Here is a 15406-nt window from a genome sequence, read left to right on the forward strand (position 1 = left end):
TTATAGACACCCTCCTCTGCTCTCTATAACTGTGATTGGCTGTTATAGACCCCCCTCTACTCTCTATAACTGTGATTGGCTGTTATAGACCCCCCTCTACTCTATATAACTGTGATTGGCTGTTATAGACCCCCTCCTCTGCTCTCTATAACTGTGATTGGCTGTTATAGACCCCCCTCTACTCTCTATAACTGTGATTGGCTGTTATAGACCCCTCCTCTGCTCTCTATAACTGTGATTGGCTGTTATAGACCCCCTCTGCTCTCTATAACTGTGATTGGCTGTTATAGACCCCCCTCTGCTCTCTATAACTGTGATTGGCTGTTATAGACCCCCTCTACTCTCTATAACTGTGATTGGCTGTTATAGACCCCCCTCTGCTCTCTATAACTGTGATTGGCTGTTATAGACCCCCCTCTACTCTCTATAACTGTGATTGGCTGTTATAGACCCCCTCTACTCTCTATAACTGTGATTGGCTGTTATAGACCCCCCTCTACTCTCTATAACTGTGATTGGCTGTTATAGACCCCCCTCTACTCTCTATAACTGTGATTGGCTGTTATAGACCCCCCTCTACTCTATATAACTGTGATTGGCTGTTATAGACCCCCTCCTCTGCTCTCTATAACTGTGATTGGCTGTTATAGACCCCCCTCTACTCTCTATAACTGTGATTGGCTGTTATAGACACCCTCCTCTGCTCTCTATAACTGTGATTGGCTGTTATAGACCCCCCTCTACTCTCTATAACTGTGATTGGCTGTTATAGACCCCCCTCTACTCTCTATAACTGTGATTGGCTGTTATAGACCCCCCTCTACTCTCTATAACTGTGATTGGCTGTTATAGACACCCTCCTCTGCTCTCTATAACTGTGATTGGCTGTTATAGACCCCCCTCTACTCTCTATAACTGTGATTGGCTGTTATAGACCCCCCTCTACTCTCTATAACTGTGATTGGCTGTTATAGACACCCTCCTCTGCTCTCTATAACTGTGATTGGCTGTTATAGACCCCCCTCTACTCTCTATAACTGTGATTGGCTGTTATAGACACCCTCCTCTGCTCTCTATAACTGTGATTGGCTGTTATAGACCCCCCTCTACTCTATATAACTGTGATCGGCTGTTATAGACCCCCCTCTACTCTCTATAACTGTGATTGGCTGTTATAGACACCCTCCTCTGCTCTCTATAACTGTGATTGGCTGTTATAGACCCCCCTCTACTCTCTATAACTGTGATTGGCTGTTATAGACACCCTCCTCTGCTCTCTATAACTGTGATTGGCTGTTATAGACCCCCCTCTACTCTCTATAACTGTGATTGGCTGTTATAGACCCCCCTCTACTCTCTATAACTGTGATTGGCTGTTATAGACCCCCCTCTACTCTCTATAACTGTGATTGGCTGTTATAGACCCCCCTCTGCTCTCTATAACTGTGATTGGCTGTTATAGACCCCCCTCTACTCTCTATAACTGTGATTGGCTGTTATAGACACCCTCCTCTGCTCTCTATAACTGTGATTGGCTGTTATAGACCCCCCTCTACTCTCTATAACTGTGATTGGCTGTTATAGACCCCCCCTCTGCTCTCAGTGATGCATTTTCTTCTTTGACGCACCTTATGTCTAAACTTCTTTACAGTGAAATGATCTTGATTGGTGATCTCAACTGGTGTTGGTTAAAGCCGGTGTCTGTTGATTTAAAAATGTTTTGTAATTCTATGAATCTTACCCAGTTGATTAACTCACCCACTCGCTCAAATCTTAAATGCCCAGAGAAATCTACACTCATTGATTTGATATTGACAAATGTTCCACATAAATATTCTGCGGTTGGTGTTTTTGTAATGATTGAAGTGACCATTGTGCTGTTGTTGCTGTTAGAAATACTAAGGTTCTTAAGACAAACCCACGCTTTATTCGTAAGATAAATTTGAAGTGTTTTAATGAGCAGGCTTTCTTTCATGATTTGTTTTATTTTGATTGGAGCAAGATTGAGCTTATCCCTGATGTGGAAACTGCCTGGAAATTCTTTCATGATGGTTTATTCCACATACTAAACAAACATGCCCCATTCCACAGGTTCAGGGTTAAAGGGCAGGATAATCCATGGTTTTCTTCTGAGCTGTCTTGTATTATTCACGACCGTAATCTAGCCTGGGCTAAAGCAAGGAAATCATGTTCTGATGCTGATTGGCTTATTTTTATGCAGTTACGAAACAAGTGTTCTTTTCTTCTCTGGAAGGTCTGAATATTTTATGTCTGTTACCACTGATAACCTGAATGACCCTAGAATGTTTTGGAAGGCTATTAAGTCTATGTCTGGTAACAGTAATGTTAATGAATTACCGTCATGTGTTTTGAAGGACTCTGTTACTATATATGACAACACTGAAATGCTGAATTGTTTCAATGAGCACTTTGTATCATCTGTTAGGCTGTTTGATTCAGTGTCCTCTGTCTCTGTACAACCCTGTGTGGATGAACCAGTGAGAGCTGGTCAAACTTCTGGCTTTTTGCCATTTTCAGTGCAGGTGGTACATAAAAGCCCTGAAATCCTTAGATCAGAGAAAGCCTGCAGGTCCTGATCTTTTGAATCCCTGCTTTTTAAATCTGGCAGCTGATTTCATAGCTGATCCACTTTACATCTCTGTTCAATCAAACCCTGGAATGTAATGAAATTCCGAAAATCAGCATTCGTCCTACCACTTTTAAAGGGGGAGATACAACTCTTTTAAATAATTATAGGCCAATCTCAAAGCTGTCACCCCTGGTGAAAATACTTGAAACCCTTGTGAGTGAACAGCTAAGAGAGTTTTTATTTACTAACTCTATTTTATCAATGTACCAATCGGGCTTCAGGAAGAAGCATAGCACAATTACAGCAGCCATGAAGGTTTTAAATGATATCACTGAAGCCCTTGACAAAAACATAGCACCGTGTCTCACTTTTTATTGATCTCTCTAAGGCTTTTGATACAGTTGATCATGCTATACTAAGGCAGAGATTGTCGAGTGTAGGTCTTTCAGAGCATGCAGTTTCATGGTTTGCTAACTATCTGTCTGATAGAACTCAGTGCACTCAATTTGATGGGCTCATGTCTGTTAAATTGTCTGTATTAAACGGTGTGCCCCAAGGCTCTGTACTTGGTCCTCTCTTATTCACTATTTATATAAATTATTTAGACAAAAATGTTCAAAATGCACAACTTCATTTTTATACTGATGACACTGTTATTTACTGTTGTGCCTCGTCTCTTACAAAAGCTTTCCAGAACTTGCAGACAGCTTTTTATACTGTACAACATACATTCAATTTAAGCTTATCCTCAATACTGACAAAACTAAACTAATGGTGTTTTCTAAAGCAAGAAATAAACCTCTAATCCTTTCACCTATTATTACCTGTCAGGGCAAGGAGATTGAGGTTGTAACCTCATATAAATATCTTGGAATTTTAATTGATGACGGTCTCTCTTTTAAATTGCATATTCAAAAATATGAAGCTGAAATTGGGATTTTATTTTAGGAATAAGGCTAGATTTATGTCTTTACTAGACTATGGGGATATTTTATATGAATGCTTCCGCTCAGTGTTTGAGATCAATTGACACCCTTTACCATGGCACTTTGAGATTTATTTTAAACTGCAAAACCCTTACACACCACTGCACTTTGTATACTAGGGTTGGCTGGCCTTCTCTATTCACTCGTAGGCTCAGGCACTGGTATACTTTTATTTACAAAGCCATTTGGGGTTTACCATCTTTTTTTTTTTTTTACCATCTCTCTTCGTACTCTTTATCCTGCTAACTGTTCCAAATGTACGAACTGAATTTGGTAAAAGGGCTTTTATGTACTCTGCGCCATCATCTTGGAAAGCCTTACAAAATACTTTTAAACTGGAAGAACTTGTCCCGATTGGTATTTTTAAATCACTGATGAAGGATTTTGAGACTGATTCCCTGACCTGTCAATGTTTTTAATTTGCTGTTTTTGATTTTGTTATACTCTTGTGAATTCTATGGTTTTTACTAGATTACTAGTTTTTCATGTTGTTTGTCTGTAATTTTTGTAATGACTTGGTGCTGCCTATCTTGGCCAGGACGCTCTTGAAAGAGAGATTTTAAATCTCAATGAGCCCTTCCTGGTTAAATACATGTTAAATAAATAAATACAAATTTAATCTAGGATAGCATGATGATGATTACACCTATGATAACATGATGATGATTACATCTATGATAACATGATTATTACATCTGTGATAACATGATGATGATTACATCTATGATAACATGATGATGATTACATCTATGATAACACGATAATATATGCCATTTACGATGATTACATCTATGATAACACAATGATTACATCTATGATAACACAATGATTACATCTATGATAACATGATGATGATTACATCTATGATAACACGACGATTACATCTATGATAACACGATGATTACATCTATGATAACATGATGATGATTACATCTATGATAACACGATGATTACATCTATGATAACATGATGATTACATCTATGATAACACAATGATTACACCTATGATAACACAATGATTACATCTATGATAACATGATGATGATTACATCTATGATAACACGATGATTACATCTATGATAACACGATGATTACATCTATGATAACACGATGATGATTACATCTATGATAACACAATGATTACATCTATGATAACATGATGATGATTACATCTATGATAACATGATGATGATTACATCTATGATAACATCTATGATAACATGATGATGATTACATCTATGATAACACGATGATTACATCTATGATAACATGATGATTACATCTATGATAACATGATGATAAATACAAATACAATACAAATACAGGCAGTTAACCCACTGTTCCTAGACCAGTTAACCCACTGTTCCTAGACCAGTTAACCCACTGTTCCTAGACCAGTTAACCCACTGTTCCTAGACCAGTTAACCCACTGTTCCTAGACCAGTTAACCCACTGTTCCCAGGCCGTCATTGAAAATAAGAATTTGTTCTTAACTGACTTGCCTAGTTAAATAAAGGTAAATAAAAAAATAAAATAAAAAATCTATGATAACATGATGATGATTACATCTATGATAACATGATGATGATTACATCTATGCTAACACGATGATGATTACATCTATGATAACATGATGATGATTACATTTATGATAACATGATAATAAATACATCTATGATAACATGATGATGATTACATCTATGCTAACACGATGATGATTACATCTATGCTAACACGATGATGATTACATCTATGATAACATGATGATGATTACATTTATGATAACATGATAATAAATACATCTATGATAACATGATGATGATTACATCTATGCTAACATGATGATGCTTACATCTATGCTAATATGATGACTACATCTATGATAACATGATGATGCTTACATCTATGCTAATATGATGACTACATCTATCTAACATGATGATGATTACATTTATGATAACATGATGATGATTACATTTATGATAACATGATAATAAATACATCTATGCTAACATGATGATGCTTACATCTATGCTAATATGATGACTACATCTATGCTAACATGATGATGCTTACATCTATGCTAATATGATGACTACATCTATGCTAACATGATGATGATTACAACTATGCTAACATGATTATGATTACAACTATGATAACATAATGATGATTACATCTATGCTAACATGATGATGATGACATCTATGCTAATATGATGATGATTCATCTATGCTAATATGATGACTACATCTATGCTAACACAATGATGATTACATCTATGCTAACATGATGATGATGACATCTATGCTAATATGATGATTATATCTATGCTAACACAATGATGATTACATCTATGCTAATATGATGACTACATCTATGCTAACATGATGATGATTACATCTATGCTAACATGATGATGCTTACATCTATGCTAACATGATGATGATGACATCTATGCTAATATGATGATGATTCATCTATGCTAATATGATGACTACATCTATGCTAACACAATGACGGTGACATCTATGCTAATATGATGATGATTTCATCTATGCTAATATGACGATTACATCTATGATAACACGATGATGATTACATCTATGCTATTATGATGATGATTACAACTATGATAACATGATGATGATTACATCTATGCTAACACAATAATGATTACATCTATGCTAATATGATGATGATTCATCTATGCTAATATGATGATGATTACAACTATGCTAATATGATGATGATTACATCTATGATAACATAATGATGATTACATCTATGCTAACATGATGATGATTACATCTATGCTAATATGATGATGATTACATCTATGATAACATGATGATGATTACATCTATGCTAATATGATGATTACATCTATGATAACATGATGATGATTACATCTATGCTAACATGATGATGATTACATCTATGCTAATATGATGATGATTACATCTATGCTAATATGATGATGATTACATCTATGCTAATATGATGATGATTCATCTATGCTAATATGATGATGATTACATCTATGATAACATGATGATGATTACATCTATGCTAATATGATGATGATTACATCTATGCTAACATGATGATGATTACATCTATGCTAATATGATGATGATTCATCTATGCTAATATGATGACTACATCTATGCTAACATGATGATGATGACATCTATGCTAATATGATGATTATATCTATGCTAACACAATGATGATTACATCTATGCTATTATGATGATGATTACAACTATGATAACATAATGATGATTACATCTATGCTAACACAATAATGATTACATCTATGCTAACACGATGATGATTACATCTATGCTAACATGATGATGATGACATCTATGCTAATATGATGATTATATCTATGCTAACACAATGATGATTACACCTATGCTAATATGATGATGATTACATCTATGATAACATGATAATGATTACATCTATGCTAATATGATGATGATTACATCTATGATAACACGATGATAATTACAACTATGCTAATATGATGATGATTATAATATATGCTAAAATGATGATGATTGCACACATATGTTAATATGCAGTAATCATGAGTGGCCTGATATGATAGCCTGTCCTACACACTTCCCAAGGGTGACACAGGACAGGCATGCGTTTAGTAAATGAAACGTGCACAGAGGTATTTTAAGAGGGGCACCACTGCCCACACATGCCGTTGTACAACACAGCCCCATGCTTGTTTCATATACAACGTTTCACATGCCGGAGGACTGTATACTCACATCCACAGAGAGGAGGAGAGAAGATGAAAGGAGAGGAGGGGAGAGCTAGGCTGGCTATGGTTCTGTTATCAGTGGGCCCCCAAGGCTCCCAGAGAGACGGGCTGGTGCACCACAGGAATCAGGAATAGGGGGAGGTTACTGGTTAGGGATGGGGGAGGTTACTGGTTAGGAATGGGGGAGGTTACTGGTTAGGAATGGGGGAGGTTACTGGTTAGGAATGGGGGAGTTTACTGGTTAGGGGTGGGGGAGGTTACTGGTTAGGGATGGGGGAGATTACTGGTTAGGAATGGGGGAGGTTACTGGTTAGGAATGGGGGAGGTTTCTGGTTAGGAATGGGGGAGGTTACTGGTTAGGGATGGGGGACGTTACTGGTTAGGAATGGGGGAGGTTACTGGTTAGGAATGGGGAAGGATACTGGTTAGGAATGGGGGAGGTTACTGGTTAGGAATGGGGGAGGTTACTGGTTAGGGATGGGGGAGGTTACTGGTTAGGGATGGGGGAGATTACTGGTTAGGAATAGGGGAGGTTACTGGTTAGGAATGGGGGAGGTTACTGGTTAGGGATGGGGGAGGTTACTGGTTAGGAATGGGGGAGGTTACTGGTTAGGAATGGGGGAGGTTACTGGTTAGGGATGGGGGAGGTTACTGGTTAGGGATGGGGAGGTTACTGGTTAGGGATGGGGGAGGTTACTGGTTAGGGATGGAAGGGTTAGATTAAGACGAGGATGAGCAAGAGGGGTTCCTCACACCTGTGCCAAAGACAGAGAACAATTAGACTGCGGTAAGGCTCTGTATCTCTGCACAAATCACACAGAGCACAGAGACCACAGTAACTACTGCAGAGTGTATGACTCTCTTCCCTTTAAGAGACCACAGTAACTACTGCAGAGGGTTTGACTCTCTTCCCTTTAAGAGACCACAGTAACTACTGCAGAGGGTGTGACTGTCCTCTCCTTTAAGAAACCACAGTAACTACTGCAGAGTGTATGACTCGCTTCCCTTTAAGAGACCACAGTAACTACTGCAGAGTGTATGACTCTGTTCTCCTTTAAGAGACCACAGTAACTACTGCAGAGGGTGTGACTGTCCTCTCCTTTAAGAGACCACAGTAACTACTGCAGAGTGTATGACTCTCTTCCCTTTAAGAAACCACAGTAACTATTGCAGAGGGTGTGACTGTCCTCTCCTTTAAGAGACCACAGTAACTACTGCAGAGGGTGTGACTGTCCTCTCCTATAAGAAACCACAGTAACTACTGCAGAGTGTATGACTCGCTTCCCTTTAAGAGACCACAGTAACTACTGCAGTGTATGACTCTCTTCCCTTTAAGAGACCACAGTAACTACTGCAGAGTGTATGATTCTCTTCTCCTTTAAGAAACCACAGTAACTACTGCAGAGGGTGTGACTCTCTTCTCATTTAAGAACCACAGTAACTACTGCAGAGTGTATGACTCTCTTCTCCTTTAAGAAACCACAGTAACTACTGCAGAGTGTATGACTCTCTTCTCCTTTAAGAAACCACAGTAACTACTGCAGTGTATAACTCTCTTCCCTTTAAGAGAACACAGTAACTACTGCAGAGTGTATGATTCTCTTCTCCTTTAAGAAACCACAGTAACTACTGCAGAGGGTGTGACTGTCCTCTCATTTAAGAACCACAGTAACTACTGCAGAGTGTATGACTCTCTTCTCCTTTAAGAAACCACAGTAACTACTGCAGAGGGTGTGACTGTCCTCTCCTTTAAGAAACCACAGTAACTACTGCAGAGGGTGTGACTGTCCTCTCATTTAAGAACCACAGTAACTACTGCAGAGTGTATGATTCTCTTCTCCTTTAAGAAACCACAGTAACTGCTGCAGAGTGTATGACTCGCTTCCCTTTAAGAGACCACAGTAACTACTGCAGTGTATGACTCTCTTCCCTTTAAGAGACCACAGTAACTACTGCAGAGTGTATGATTCTCTTCTCCTTTAAGAAACCACAGTAACTACTGCAGAGTGTATGACTCTCTTCTCCTTTAAGAGACCACAGTAACTACTGCAGAGTGTATGACTCGCTTCCCTTTAAGAGACCACAGTAACTACTGCAGTGTATGACTCTCTTCCCTTTAAGAGACCACAGTAACTACTGCAGAGTGTATGATTCTCTTCTCCTTTAAGAAACCACAGTAACTACTGCAGAGTGTTTGACTCTCTTCTCCTTTAAGAAACCACAGTAACTACTGCAGAGGGTGTGACTGTCCTCTCCTTTAAGAAACCACAGTAACTACTGCAGAGGGTGTGACTCTCTTCTCCTTTAAGAGACCACAGTAACTACTGCAGAGGGTGTGACTGTCCTCTCCTTTAAGAGACCACAGCAACTACTGCAGAGGGTGTGACTCTCTTCTCCTTTAAGAGACCACAGTAACTACTGCAGAGGGTGTGACTGTCCTCTCCTTTAAGAAACCACAGTAACTACTGCAGAGTGTATGACTCGCTTCCATTTAAGAGACCACAGTAACTACTGCAGAGGGTTTGACTCTCTTCCCTTTAAGAGACCACAGTAACTACTGCAGAGTGTATGACTCTCTTCTCCTTTAAGAAACCACAGTAACTACTGCAGAGGGTGTGACTGTCCTCTCCTTTAAGAAACCACAGTAACTACTGCAGAGTGTATGACTCGCTTCCCTTTAAGAGACCACAGTAACTACTGCAGAGGGTTTGACTCTCTTCCCTTTAAGAGACCACAGTAACTACTGCAGAGTGTATGACTCTCTTCTCCTTTAAGAAACCACAGTAACTACTGCAGAGGGTGTGACTGTCCTCTCCTTTAAGAAACCACAGTAACTACTGCAGAGTGTATGACTCGCTTCCCTTTAAGAGACCACAGTAACTACTGCAGAGTGTATGACTCTGTTCTCCTTTAAGAGACCACAGTAACTACTGCAGAGGGTGTGACTGTCCTCTCCTTTAAGAGACCACAGTAACTACTGCAGAGGGTGTGACTGTCCTCTCCTATAAGAAACCACAGTAACTACTGCAGAGTGTATGACTCGCTTCCCTTTAAGAGACCACAGTAACTACTGCAGTGTATGACTCTCTTCCCTTTAAGAGACCACAGTAACTACTGCAGAGTGTATGATTCTCTTCTCCTTTAAGAAACCACAGTAACTACTGCAGAGGGTGTGACTGTCCTCTCATTTAAGAACCACAGTAACTACTGCAGAGTGTATGACTCTCTTCTCCTTTAAGAAACCACAGTAACTACTGCAGAGTGTATGACTCTCTTCTCCTTTAAGAAACCACAGTAACTACTGCAGTGTATAACTCTCTTCCCTTTAAGAGAACACAGTAACTACTGCAGAGGGTGTGACTGTCCTCTCATTTAAGAAACCACAGTAACAACTGCAGAGGGTGTGACTGTCCTCTCCTTTAAGAAACCACAGTAACTACTGCAGAGGGTTTGACTCTCCTCTCCTTTAAGAGACCACAGTAACTACTGCAGAGGGTGTGACTGTCCTCTCATTTAAGAACCACAGTAACTACTGCAGAGTGTATGACTCTCTTCTCCTTTAAGAAACCACAGTAACTACTGCAGAGTGTATGACTCTCTTCTCCTTTAAGAAACCACAGTAACTACTGCAGAGTGTATGACTCGCTTCCCTTTAAGAGACCACAGTAACTACTGCAGAGTGTATGACTCTGTTCTCCTTTAAGAGACCACAGTAACTACTGCAGAGGGTGTGACTGTCCTCTCCTTTAAGAAACCACAGTAACTACTGCAGAGTGTATGACTCGCTTCCCTTTAAGAGACCACAGTAACTACTGCAGAGGGTTTGACTCTCTTCCCTTTAAGAGACCACAGTAACTACTGCAGAGTGTATGACTCTCTTCTCCTTTAAGAAACCACAGTAACTACTGCAGAGTGTATGACTCGCTTCCCTTTAAGAAACCACAGTAACTACTGCAGAGTGTATGGCTCTGTTCTCCTTTAAGAGACCACAGTAACTACTGCAGAGGGTGTGACTGTCCTCTCCTTTAAGAGACCACAGTAACTACTGCAGAGGGTGTGACTGTCCTCTCATTTAAGAACCACAGTAACTACTGCAGAGTGTATGACTCTCTTCTCCTTTAAGAAACCACAGTAACTACTGCAGAGTGTATGACTCGCTTCCCTTTAAGAGACCACAGTAACTACTGCAATGTATAACTCTCTTCCCTTTAAGAGACCACAGTAACTACTGCAGAGGGTGTGACTGTCCTCTCATTTAAGAAACCACAGTAACAACTGCAGAGGGTGTGACTGTCCTCTCCTTTAAGAAACCACAGTAACTACTGCAGAGGGTTTTACTCTCCTCTCCTTTAAGAGACAACAGTCTACTACTGCAGAGGGTTTGACTCTCCTCTCCTTTAAGAGACCACAGTAACTACTGCAGAGGGTGTGACTGTCCTCTCATTTAAGAACCACAGTAACTACTGCAGAGTGTATGACTCTCTTCTCCTTTAAGAAACCACAGTAACTACTGCAGAGTGTATGACTCTCTTCTCCTTTAAGAGACCACAGTAACTACTGCAGAGTGTATGACTCTGTTCTCCTTTAAGAGACCACAGTAACTACTGCAGAGGGTGTGACTGTCCTCTCCTTTAAGAGACCACAGTAACTACTGCAGAGTGTATGACTCTCTTCCCTTTAAGAAACCACAGTAACTATTGCAGAGGGTGTGACTGTCCTCTCCTTTAAGAGACCACAGTAACTACTGCAGAGGGTGTGACTGTCCTCTCCTATAAGAAACCACAGTAACTACTGCAGAGTGTATGACTCGCTTCCCTTTAAGAGACCACAGTAACTACTGCAGTGTATGACTCTCTTCCCTTTAAGAGACCACAGTAACTACTGCAGAGTGTATGATTCTCTTCTCCTTTAAGAAACCACAGTAACTACTGCAGAGGGTGTGACTGTCCTCTCCTTTAAGAGACCACAGTAACTACTGCAGTGTATGACTCTCTTCCCTTTAAGAGACCACAGTAACTACTGCAGAGTGTATGATTCTCTTCTCCTTTAAGAAACCACAGTAACTACTGCAGAGGGTGTGACTGTCCTCTCATTTAAGAACCACAGTAACTACTGCAGAGTGTATGACTCTCTTCTCCTTTAAGAAACCACAGTAACTACTGCAGAGTGTATGACTCGCTTCCCTTTAAGAGACCACAGTAACTACTGCAGTGTATAACTCTCTTCCCTTTAAGAGACCACAGTAACTACTGCAGAGGGTGTGACTGTCCTCTCATTTAAGAAACCACAGTAACAACTGCAGAGGGTGTGACTGTCCTCTCCTTTAAGAAACCACAGTAACTACTGCAGAGGGTTTTACTCTCCTCTCCTTTAAGAGACAACAGTCTACTACTGCAGAGGGTTTGACTCTCCTCTCCTTTAAGAAACCACAGTAACTACTGCAGAGGGTTTGACTCTCCTCTCCTTTAAGAGACCACAGTAACTACTGCAGAGGGTGTGACTGTCCTCTCATTTAAGAAACCACAGTAACTACTGCAGAGTGTATGACTCGCTTCCCTTTAAGAGACCACAGTAACTACTGCAGAGTGTATGACTCTGTTCTCCTTTAAGAGACCACAGTAACTACTGCAGAGGGTGTGACTGACCTCTCATTTAAGAAACCACAGTAACAACTGCAGAGGGTGTGACTGTCCTCTCCTTTAAGAAACCACAGTAACTACTGCAGAGGGTTTGACTCTCCTCTCCTTTAAGAGACCACAGTAACTACTGCAGAGGGTGTGACTGTCCTCTCATTTAAGAACCACAGTAACTACTGCAGAGTGTATGACTCTCTTCTCCTTTAAGAAACCACAGTAACTACTGCAGAGTGTATGACTCTCTTCTCCTTTAAGAAACCACAGTAACTACTGCAGAGTGTATGACTCGCTTCCCTTTAAGAGACCACAGTAACTACTGCAGAGTGTATGACTCTGTTCTCCTTTAAGAGACCACAGTAACTACTGCAGAGGGTGTGACTGTCCTCTCCTTTAAGAAACCACAGTAACTACTGCAGAGTGTATGACTCGCTTCCCTTTAAGAGACCACAGTAACTACTGCAGAGGGTTTGACTCTCTTCCCTTTAAGAGACCACAGTAACTACTGCAGAGTGTATGACTCTCTTCTCCTTTAAGAAACCACAGTAACTACTGCAGAGTGTATGACTCGCTTCCCTTTAAGAAACCACAGTAACTACTGCAGAGTGTATGGCTCTGTTCTCCTTTAAGAGACCACAGTAACTACTGCAGAGGGTGTGACTGTCCTCTCCTTTAAGAGACCACAGTAACTACTGCAGAGGGTGTGACTGTCTTCTCCTTTAAGAAACCACAGTAACTACTGCAGAGTGTATGACTCGCTTCCCTTTAAGAGACCACAGTAACTACTGCAGTGTATAACTCTCTTCCCTTTAAGAGACCACAGTAACTACTGCAGAGGGTGTGACTGTCCTCTCATTTAAGAAACCACAGTAACAACTGCAGAGGGTGTGACTGTCCTCTCCTTTAAGAAACCACAGTAACTACTGCAGAGGGTTTTACTCTCCTCTCCTTTAAGAGACAACAGTAACTACTGCAGAGGGTGTGACTGTCCTCTCATTTAAGAACCACAGTAACTACTGCAGAGTGTATGACTCTCTTCTCCTTTAAGAAACCACAGTAACTACTGCAGAGTGTATGACTCTCTTCTCCTTTAAGAGACCACAGTAACTACTGCAGAGTGTATGACTCTGTTCTCCTTTAAGAGACCACAGTAACTACTGCAGAGGGTGTGACTGTCCTCTCCTTTAAGAGACCACAGTAACTACTGCAGAGTGTATGACTCTCTTCCCTTTAAGAAACCACAGTAACTATTGCAGAGGGTGTGACTGTCCTCTCCTTTAAGAGACCACAGTAACTACTGCAGAGGGTGTGACTGTCCTCTCCTATAAGAAACCACAGTAACTACTGCAGAGTGTATGACTCGCTTCCCTTTAAGAGACCACAGTAACTACTGCAGTGTATGACTCTCTTCCCTTTAAGAGACCACAGTAACTACTGCAGAGTGTATGATTCTCTTCTCCTTTAAGAAACCACAGTAACTACTGCAGAGGGTGTGACTGTCCTCTCATTTAAGAACCACAGTAACTACTGCAGAGTGTATGACTCTCTTCTCCTTTAAGAAACCACAGTAACTACTGCAGAGTGTATGACTCGCTTCCCTTTAAGAGACCACAGTAACTACTGCAGTGTATAACTCTCTTCCCTTTAAGAGACCACAGTAACTACTGCAGAGGGTGTGACTGTCCTCTCATTTAAGAAACCACAGTAACAACTGCAGAGGGTGTGACTGTCCTCTCCTTTAAGAAACCACAGTAACTACTGCAGAGGGTTTTACTCTCCTCTCCTTTAAGAGACAACAGTCTACTACTGCAGAGGGTTTGACTCTCCTCTCCTTTAAGAAACCACAGTAACTACTGCAGAGGGTTTGACTCTCCTCTCCTTTAAGAGACCACAGTAACTACTGCAGAGGGTGTGACTGTCCTCTCATTTAAGAAACCACAGTAACTACTGCAGAGTGTATGACTCGCTTCCCTTTAAGAGACCACAGTAACTACTGCAGAGTGTATGACTCTGTTCTCCTTTAAGAGACCACAGTAACTACTGCAGAGGGTGTGACTGTCCTCTCCTTTAAGAAACCACAGTAACTACTGCAGAGTGTATGACTCGCTTCCCTTTAAGAAACCACAGTAACTACTGCAGAGTGTATGACTCTCTTCTCCTTTAAGAAACCACAGTAACTACTGCAGAGTGTATGACTCTGTTCTCCTTTAAGAGACCACAGTAACTACTGCAGAGTGTATGACTCTGTTCTCCTTTAAGAGACCACAGTAACTACTGCAGAGTGTATGACTCTGTTCTCCTTTAAGAGACCACAGTAACTACTGCAGAGTGTATGACTCTGTTCTCCTTTAAGAGACCACAGTAACTACTGCAGAGTGTATGACTCTCTTCTCCTTTAAGAAACCACAGT

The 15406-nt window shown here is 40.5% G+C and overlaps 1 protein-coding gene across 3 annotated transcripts in view; it reads right to left on the reverse strand.

The window, feature by feature from the left end:
• The window catches only part of si:dkey-34e4.1 (carboxyl-terminal PDZ ligand of neuronal nitric oxide synthase protein), a 428423-nt gene that overhangs the window by 42025 nt on the left and 370992 nt on the right, over positions 1-15406 (reverse strand). The window contains exon 11 of one of the 3 annotated variants that reach the window (XR_008142865.1): positions 7371-8118. The exons of the other annotated variants lie outside the window; for them this stretch is intronic. The gene's annotated coding sequence lies outside the window, so the exon portion shown is untranslated. The remainder of the gene's footprint in view (positions 1-7370; positions 8119-15406) is intronic. 3 annotated transcript variants of the gene reach the window in all.

This window comes from Oncorhynchus keta, chromosome 9 (assembly GCF_023373465.1).
Source record: "Oncorhynchus keta strain PuntledgeMale-10-30-2019 chromosome 9, Oket_V2, whole genome shotgun sequence".
In the NCBI taxonomy this organism is placed as follows: Eukaryota; Metazoa; Chordata; class Actinopteri; order Salmoniformes; family Salmonidae; genus Oncorhynchus; species Oncorhynchus keta.